Below are 9,543 nucleotides of genomic sequence, written 5' to 3'. Positions count from 1 at the left end.
ATATATATATATATTAAAAAGCAGTAAAAAAAACTACCCTAATACACCCCACAAAAATCACATCTTTTTATTAAAGAAACAAGATAGTTTTTTAAATAAAATTTTGCCCAAGTAGCTTAAAGTACAATTAAACCTTACTTTTTTTGCACATATCTACTGCTAGCAAGCAGTAGATATATGCAAAAACATTTAAAAAAAGGTGATTACTTACCTGTGTCTCCGCCGCTCGCTCTTGTCTGAAGATCTGAAAAATTCTCGAGCAGCCGTGAAGGATCATGGGGCGGGCGGATGCGCAGTGGAGATCTTGAGCAGAGAGATCTTCAGAAGAGGAGAGACGCAGGCTAAGTCAATGCAAGCAGCCAGGCAGTGTGCACGCGCACTGACACCGTGGGACAGAAGGACACAGCAGTCAGCGCTGGATCAGAGACCAGCACTCGCGCTGAAGGGATTACTGAAACTACTGGAAAGAAGTAGATGATCGTATCAGATCTTTAAGGTAAGTCCTTAAAGCAGCATGGGGGGGATTTTAGCCTTTAATGTCACTTTAATAAGTAAAATTGAGCGTTGCAGCTTCAGTAAAATTAGATTAATGGTGAAATAAAATTGGCCAAAATGTACTTCACTTATCCCTAGTTTAAAAATAATATCCTTCTTTCATTATGCAATATAATGACACAAGTGTTCATGCATCATTATGTTGCTTTTTAAACTTCAGTTTTCCCATATGGTGACAGAATAAACTTTATTGTCTAAAACTTTAAAAATAATTTAAATTTAAAATTTAATTAAGTATAATAGAGTTTGCTTCATATTTCAGAATGTGTCTCAATTGTGTGTGATGGCATCCATTTCTCGATCTTTCTCTAAATTTGTTTATTACTGTAGAGGTTAGATACTGTAGACGCGGTATGATATGGTAATATGACTAAATAAAACTGATTTCCTTCAGTTACGGGGTAAAAGTCTGAGCTTTTTAGTCCCTCTGCCAAGCCTTTTTTTCCCATCCTACAGGTCGCCAAAGCATTCTGAGAAGTATACTCATGGCAGACTGTTTTGGACCTGTCCTGGCACCTACTACCAGTTCGACATGCTTGGTAGTGTTCCTGTATGCATTCATTTAACGTAAATCTGTCACAAAACTGAGCAATTTAAATTAAACATAGGATGAAAAAACATAAACAGAGGTTAGCTTTGGGAAAAGCCATATTAAATGCCATCAGTAAAGGGGCAGATAAAGACAGGTAAAATTGTACGCAAACCTCAACTTTTACAGAAAAAAATTAGTGATTGATCACGCATCTTCCAACCATCCAAGCTTTTTTTACTGGTCCTTTTATATAACAGGCATTGTCAATGTCCAATAGCAGCTGAAAAAGTGGGAGAGGCAGGGCTAAGCTTTTTGGAAGAAATGTGTCGATGTGCCTATAAACTCTGGGTCTAGTGATCATATTGACATGTGGTTTTCCACTAGTTATGTAATTTTTAATTACATGCTTATTTTGATTTGCCCAAGTTTGTCATAGGTGCCTTTTAAGGTGGCCTAACCTCCTCAGCTTCTTTCACACAAAAAATAAATCCAGAGATCCCTACAAGAGACTTTCTTTCACTGTTTGCCCCTGTGACCTTGTTCTTTGTTGTTGTTCAGTTATTATGCATAGCTTGTGACCATTGCTAAGGATAAGGACACTGACTGAATGGTAAACTGAAAGCCTTGGCTGAAGACATAAACTCGCATTTCCCTGCCAGGTACAGCATCCACAAAACTGCAGCTGCGGTCTATCTATCTAGCTATGCATCTATCCCCATATATTGTAAGAGAAGAGCATCAAAAGATAAGCATGATAGGCAGAGATCTAGTCATAATTGACTAAACAAACCTTCTCATTACATTCTGAGGACACACATAAATGTCAGTTTTAAGTGTTTCTTAGCCACTTTTATTTTCATCACTCCTATTTAGCTAGGGAATAGTTAAAACCCTTGCCAGATATTTTTGTCATCATTATTTTTTCGGTTCCATTTGCCTAAACACAACAGGAAGTGTAAAGAAATCTCTCCAATGGGAGGTAAGTGCCCTTTTAGACAGCTGTCACAGGAACGAGTCCCAAACATGAGAAAACAAGGCATCGGATTAAAATTTTTGGTAAGTCAGTCAAATTATAACAGGACACAGTGGTTCTGGTAAGACTGCTCTCCACACAACAGGATACCCCTCTAAAAAAGGAAGCCAGAGCTGAGGATTCACATGCACAAAGTCCAATGAGGGCACCAACCAATAGGTCCAAGAGTTCATAGTCTTTAATTTATAAAAGGATAACACAAGAGAGCCAACATGTTTCAGGTGCTAAAAAATTATTCTCCTTGTTTAGGGCTCAGGTTTTGTAGAACGTAGGATTCAGAGATAGAATAATCACTAGAAAACAATGCCAGTAATCACTGTATCAGCTGAATCAGAATGTGTTCTGCTGACAGTGATTCCTGGCATCTTGTAATTTTCTTGAAACTGATTATGCCATCTCCCATCTACCATTAACAACACCTTAGCCCTTAAGAAGGAGGAGATATTTTTGCTTTAAAATCAAGCGACTGACCTTTAATAAAAGGTGATAATATGTTGCCATGTAGATCCAAACTGTGCTCAGTTCTTTAAATAAACCCAAGGGCTGGTGTTATTTTTCTTATTGGATTTTTTTTTTTTTTTAAAAACACACACCACCTCTGCCTTTTGTTCCTAAAGTGATGATATTGGTGAATTTCTTGCAGTAAAAGAAAATCCATGTAACAAAAATAAACTGTGATGATGGCAGAACAATTATTACACAGAATTATTGGTGTGGCTGTTTGGTGAGATAAGGAGAGGTACAGTATGTCAAAATTCCTGCTTCTTCCTTATCACTAGATTACTATTTGTACTGGGCACTACATCTTAGTGATAACACTAGCCTTGGCATTTCCATGCAATTCAGTTCAATGGGGAAACATTCTATTTTTAAATATCATTAATTAATAATAATAATAATAATAACAATTATTATTATAACTATTATAGGAATATTAAAGAACAACAGCAAGCAGTGTTTATAAATAAACTGTCCACTTAACAAGACCCATAGGGCTTTTGTTTGTACCACAACTGCTTCTCTCCCTATACATGTCTAGGGGAACATACAGTAAAAGCAGCTCAAAGTGTACATCCAGGTTCCACTTTTGTAAACAAATTTGAGAAAACTTGAAAAAACGTCTTTATATGTTACATGTTTATATGTTTGTTATGTGTTCCTATTCAGACAACATAGGTAAAAATAATTGATTTAAAAATATTTCTTACCTTTTAGATGCAACTGTCTTTGAAGCTTGCCTTTGAAGCTTTCAGTTTCAAAGTGACAGGAAACTCTGGCTGTCCTCACAGAAAGACTAGGGATAGACTGAGCTTCCCTTCATTAACATACAATGCTTCTAGATCTTTATTTTTTGTTAGGACAGACAGTGTTTAATCTAGTTAATCTGCCATAACAGTACAGACAGGGTTGATAAGGTTAAATATTAACTCCCCAACTCCCTTGCATTCCAAAGGTAAATTATTTCAGCAAAAAGCAAGTAGTATGTAAGCAGAAATTTTTATTTTTTATTTATTTATTATACCATGTAAATGGCAATCACAGAAGCATTTCAAATTGACACCAAAAGCAATCTGTATTGAAAGCTCATGGAGAGAGGTCCTAGGAGCAGAGCCGTCTTTAATATCGATTGGGCCCTGGGCAAACATTTTCTTGCCCCCCCCCATGGCCCTCTCCCTACCTGCCAAGCCCCTGCTACACCCCGCCTCTTACTTGAAGATCGGGAAACTGAGTGATGAGCAGTATGTGATCGGATCGGTCAGTTTTTGATCAATAGAGCCGACATGTGACGGCTACAGTGTCACACATCGACTCTATGTATTTCACTCATCCCATAATTCTCCTTTCAGAGTAAATGTGTGGATAAGCTGCTACCCATCTCTTCCACTGCATAGAGTAACAACAATAATAATGACACCTTAGCATGTCCACTGGAGTCAGTATTATTCTTACCAGACAGCATTATCATCACAACCCTCCCCCTACCTGCCAAGCCCCTGCTACACCCCTTACGTTTGTGATCGCTCAGTTCTTGATCAATAGAGCCGATATGGGGATGAATGTATTTCACTCATCCCATAATTCTCCTTTCAGGGTAAATGTGTGTATAATCTGCCACCTGAGCATGTCCACTGGAGTCAGTATTATTACCAGGCAGCATTATGCCATGTACCAGCAGTGGCATACATGCCACATCCATGTCTCCATGGAACATCCACAGACACCCACTATGATGGTGACACATTGGCGATGATGGGGATGACATCCCACTCTGTGATACCAGCAGTGATGTCATATAACATCACCCAGTCGCAATGCCACACCTCCCCCTTTATCCCCTCACACGAAAGAGGCCTGAATCAGCAGCCCTGAGGACTCACATGAGCAGGGGGTGGCTGAGGCTACAGCCATAGAGAGGGGAGGCCGGGACCCCATGCGGCACTGTGCTGGGAACAATCCGTCCTCCTCCACAGACTGTGCGGGAGGTGACATCCCTGGCTGCAAAGATTACAGATTCTCGTAGGGAGGAGAGGCTGCTGCCCCCAGCGGTCGGGATGGGGTGGTGTTGCCGAGGTGGCCAGTGCAGATGCAGCATTAGCACTAGCTTATGGGTGTACAAGGCCGGTGCAGGGTGCATTCATCCAATGCCAGCCGCCTGAGCCTTATGCTAGGGTCCCACAACAATGACTGGGCCCGGGGCAGCTGCCCCTTTTGCCCCACCTTAAAGACGGCCCTGCCTAAGAGAAATGGCAACCCTCGTTAGATATTTGTTATTTTGGATTCTAGCCATCCCTGGAATGCATAAAATAAAAACAGCATTCCTAAGTGGCTTTTCTTAACTCTGAGCACCTCATGCATTTATGCAAATAAACAGATTAAATTCTGCATCTCTTGTTTCCCTACAAAACAAATCTCCTTTCCTTCAACGCTAGATGGTGCTGTACCTATACCAAGTACAGGATCTGCAGCACTAATAGGCAAAAAAAACATTTCTAGAGATGCTGGGATTCTGAAATTTCAATAACTCCCTTAACCTCCTCAGAGAGAAGCCACATCTCCTGTCAACAACTACCTTTTCTGGTTGTTGGATTTGCATATTGAGGAGCTCATTGCAGATCTCAGCAGACACAATTGATACAACATATTTACGTATATTCAGAGCTAAACATGCATATGTTTATTTATTTCCTCCACTAAATTGGAATTCTTCCTTAAAGCTAACTGCAAGGATAAAAAAAATACCCTTGTACCTCCCCTACACAAGGGTAAATGCCCATTACAACTAGGTGCAGGGGAATAATACTTACCTTACTCCTTGCTCCAAGGAGGTTTCCAGAGCTCACCTCTTCTCTTCTATGCTCCCGAATACTTATCCCAATACCGGAACTTCCGGTATCAGGAAGCCGGGCGGGTCAGTCATTACCCGCTCCCCAGCTTCCTGTTTGGCAAGAAAGACGGCTCCATGCTTCCTCATCACCTGGCGATGAGGGAGCATGGAGCTGGCTTCCCGGCCAATCAGGAAGCTGGCGGCAAGTCATTATATGCTGCCCTGCTTACTCAGCTTGACTTCTGATATTGCTTTTCGATACAGGTGAATACCGAAAAAAAATACTGGCACTTGGAAAACCTGTATTGGTGCATCCCTACATTTTAACTTATATGAGATTTTACACAATTGAGTTTACGTATATAAATGTCTACTTTCATGGATATAAATATATATATATATATATAATTATTTATTTATCATTTTAAAAACGTAATTATCTAAAGCCGTTGTCATATCCCTTTAATTTAAGACAAACAGTATTAAATAAAAATACCATGCATACCTGTCACGTTAAAACTACATGTATGGAATGCTGTCTGACGTTACCGAAGATGATGATCCTGTCTCTGGTAACTTTTTCATATGTCAGCATAAAACATCCAAAGTTGAAATCTTCTTGGCAGATTAAAATATGTAAAGTGGCATACAGCATACTCACTAAGCTTCTATGTAGATTAATTGTGAAACTTCTGTCTTCCAGAATGCACTGCAGACTGCTGATTGGTCCTCTGTGATCACATGCATCTCAGCATACCCTCAAGCTAGTAGTGTATTTCAGTATTTTCCTTTAGGGTGACACTTACCCAATTTGTTCACGTCCGTGACATTTTTGAAATACTGTGAAATATTAGCAATTAAAATGAGCTAAAACCTTATTGATATTTATGAACATATTCCAGGTTAGAAATGGGGAGGAGCCAAATTCCCTCTATTCTCCGTACGGTAATTATAGTTATTGCACACTTACAGTTATCAAGAAATAAAAGCTAAAATTAAATATAAAAGCTAAATATCACCACCACTGCAGATATCAGAATAGCCCTCTCCTCATTTTCAGGGGCCTGGCCCTGATTACACAAGGTTCCAAACCATCAAGTTAAATGGCAGTCCTACATGCTCAGACTATTATGGCCTGCATAGCGGACTTTCATGCCTATTTGTTCTTTCCTAAATATCCATAGTGATCTGATGATTATCACTGTACATAGGTCTCATACCTGGTCTATTAGGATAAGGAAGGTGCAACGTCAGGCAAGTGCACTGGTTAGAAGACGTGTAGGTAGGGCTTAGTAGGAGGTATGAGTTATGCAAAGATAAAATTCAACACCACAGGCATGACATGACCAGGCCAAGCCCACTAAGATGCATCCACTGACAATAATGCGCTAACATTCTCACAGGTTTCACGAATTTGGCATTCTATGGGGCAAACACATCAGAAAAAATGTGGTTGACTGAGCTAGAAAATGTTTGGCCAAAACTTCATATTTCTACACTGCCAAGAGAAAGGTACAATGTTGAAGGTCAAAGGACACGGATAACCAACGCAAAGTTGTCTATCAATAGTATAAGAGATCTTTGTTCATTGGAATCTTTTACTAACATCCACCTGTTGTCCCATGTCCATAGTGCCTTAGAAAGGTGACTAAGCAGAACGTTATGCTATTTAATGTAAATGGCATTTAAAAAGATTCACAGTTAAACTAAAAAATAACTTATAACCACTAAACATACTTAAAATGATGGTGGTTTTGAGGACAGTATCATATCCCAACAAATAGTTGACTTTCTATTCAGTAATACCATGAAGGATGAAGCCAAATGTCATTCAAGCCTCCTTCTGCCTAAACTGGCATTGTGCATAAAACATAAAGCTGTACAGAAAAGTTGTAAAAATAATAAATATCTGTACTTTTAATGAATGCAATTATTTGGTCTTTCAAGTAATTTTTTAGGTTTTCTATTCGCATTAGCTTATTGTTCTATAATTTTTATCACGGATATTGTTAAGGAAGGGAGGATCCAATTGCCTTTGGGGACCTGGGAAGATTTTTTTTCATGTGGATCCACTGTGGGTTCTGATGATGCAGGTTTTTTTATGTATTTTTGTCTTTTGGTTGATCTTGAAGGACATGTGTTTTTTTTTTTTTTTAGCCTGACAATGTAACTGTGTCTCCAAATTAATGTAAATGTTTAAAGAACAGTAGCTTTAGCTTTTGATTTTGCTAAAGTAGGCCAAACATCGACACACACTTTCACCTGACATTATTGACTACATGCCTTCTAGTGACGATCATCACCATTTTAATACTATGCTTTTATACCATTGATCCTATGCTAACTGCAGGGGAAGTCAGTCCTGACCTCTCTCTTCATATTCCCTGACTATTCAGGGAATAGCTGTTCCTGGCAGGTTCCAAGGCAGGCCAACTGGGAGTCCTAATCTTGACAGCATTACCTGATCCAGCCCCTAGGTTTCCTCTGACTGGGAAGTGCCTACTACAACTCCTAGTGGAGCACTCTTGGGGCCCAATCTCACATTGAAGAAGAACTGGCTCTACTTGGAGATGCTTGAGGATCTCTACACATCCCATACTGTTGGCTAGAGGAAGCCTGGCAATTCTCCACAGAAACCTTTTAGCTGCTTGCGCCTGCAACCTTGTTCAATCTTATAATAGCAGTATAATCCTTTATAAAATAATTCAGCCAGGCTCAAAACTTACATCCAAATAAAGTTTTATGGAAAACGTAAATCAAATCCTTATTTGTCAAATTTGATGAATACACTTTTTTTGGATGAATATTATTATTCAGAGAATAGTTGTTCCTGGCAGGTTCCGGGGCCAGGCCAACTGGGAGTCCTAATCTTGACAGCATTACCTGATCCAGCCCCCAGGTTTCCTCTGACTGGAAAGTGCCTACTAAAACTCCTAGTGGAGCATTTTTGGGGGCCCAATCTCAGGTTGAAGAAGAACTGGCTGTACTTGGAGATGCTTGAGGATCTCTACACATCTCATACTGTTGTGTAGAGGAATCCCAGGAATTCTGCATAGAAACCTTTCATCTACTCACACCTGCAACCTTCAATCTTCAATTCAATCTTTTATTAGCAGTATAATCATGCGTAAAAAAATTCAGCAAGGGTCAAAGCTTACATCCAAATAAAGCTTTATGGAAAACTTATATGAAATCCTTATTATTCAAATTTTATGAATACGCTTTTTTGGATGAATAAAATGTAACCTTATACTCCAACAAGTCTTTGAATGTTCAGTTTTATCCTTTTGTGCAAGGAGCTCCGAAACTGCCTAAGAAATACCAAGACTGTTGGAAGAATCTATCATACCTGTAACAGCTACAGCAGCCTGCACAGAACATTGCTATGGGGCACGTACAAGGAAAATCATACGTCAGCCAGCCGTATGGACAAGGCCTGCAAGTTCTATACATGGCTCAGAGAGTGTACATGCATCTGATTACTAATGAATAATGTACCTTCAAGTGATATGTGACTGCTACGCAGGGCAATGTAGAGATGCAGTAAACCAGAATACCCAGGAATCCTAATCTCAGCATGACAGGTTATAGAGGCATTACTTCCAATCATACAGAAACTCAGACCACATTTTCCTCTATGTTACTTAACTCACTTCTGTCATACCTTTCCTGCTTAATTTTATAGCTGTCTCTGGGCCTCAACCGCACGGCATTTATTAGCTGTGCAATAATGCAACAATGTAATAAAACTGCCCAAAGTCATTATGAAAACTGCTCTTTATATACCTCTCATAGACCCATGAGGATTTCAAATCCTTTTTTAATGACAATTACCGTTCTCAGTCCGTGCTCATGTTAAAAACGTTTATAAACCATTCCTTTAAAAAAAGTCATCCTTTACATTAATTACTCTGAATTTTGGGATTTTTAAAAATAAGGCACTTATTACAAACCACCGACCTACACCCCCCATCCCCAGGGTCGTCTTTGCTTCTGAAAAAGCAAAAAAAAAATACAACCTATCACCACAAAACAAATAGGAGAGATTATATCTGGCTCCGGTTGGGCGATGACTTAACTCTGACAAAACGTGATTAA

General features: G+C 39.3%; 1 protein-coding gene across 1 annotated transcript in view; it reads right to left on the bottom strand.

Annotated features, from left to right (window-relative positions):
• GLRA1 (glycine receptor alpha 1) overlaps positions 1-9,543 on the bottom strand; it is a 108,386-nt gene that overhangs the window by 98,213 nt on the left and 630 nt on the right. The window lies entirely within an intron of this gene.

Source organism: Nanorana parkeri, unplaced genomic scaffold (assembly GCF_000935625.1).
Source record: "Nanorana parkeri isolate BGI_ZX_2015 unplaced genomic scaffold, ASM93562v1 scaffold203, whole genome shotgun sequence".
Classification (NCBI taxonomy): Eukaryota; Metazoa; Chordata; class Amphibia; order Anura; family Dicroglossidae; genus Nanorana; species Nanorana parkeri.
The sequence above is the reverse complement of the archived record's forward strand: the minus strand, read 5'-3'. Positions and strand labels throughout refer to the sequence as shown.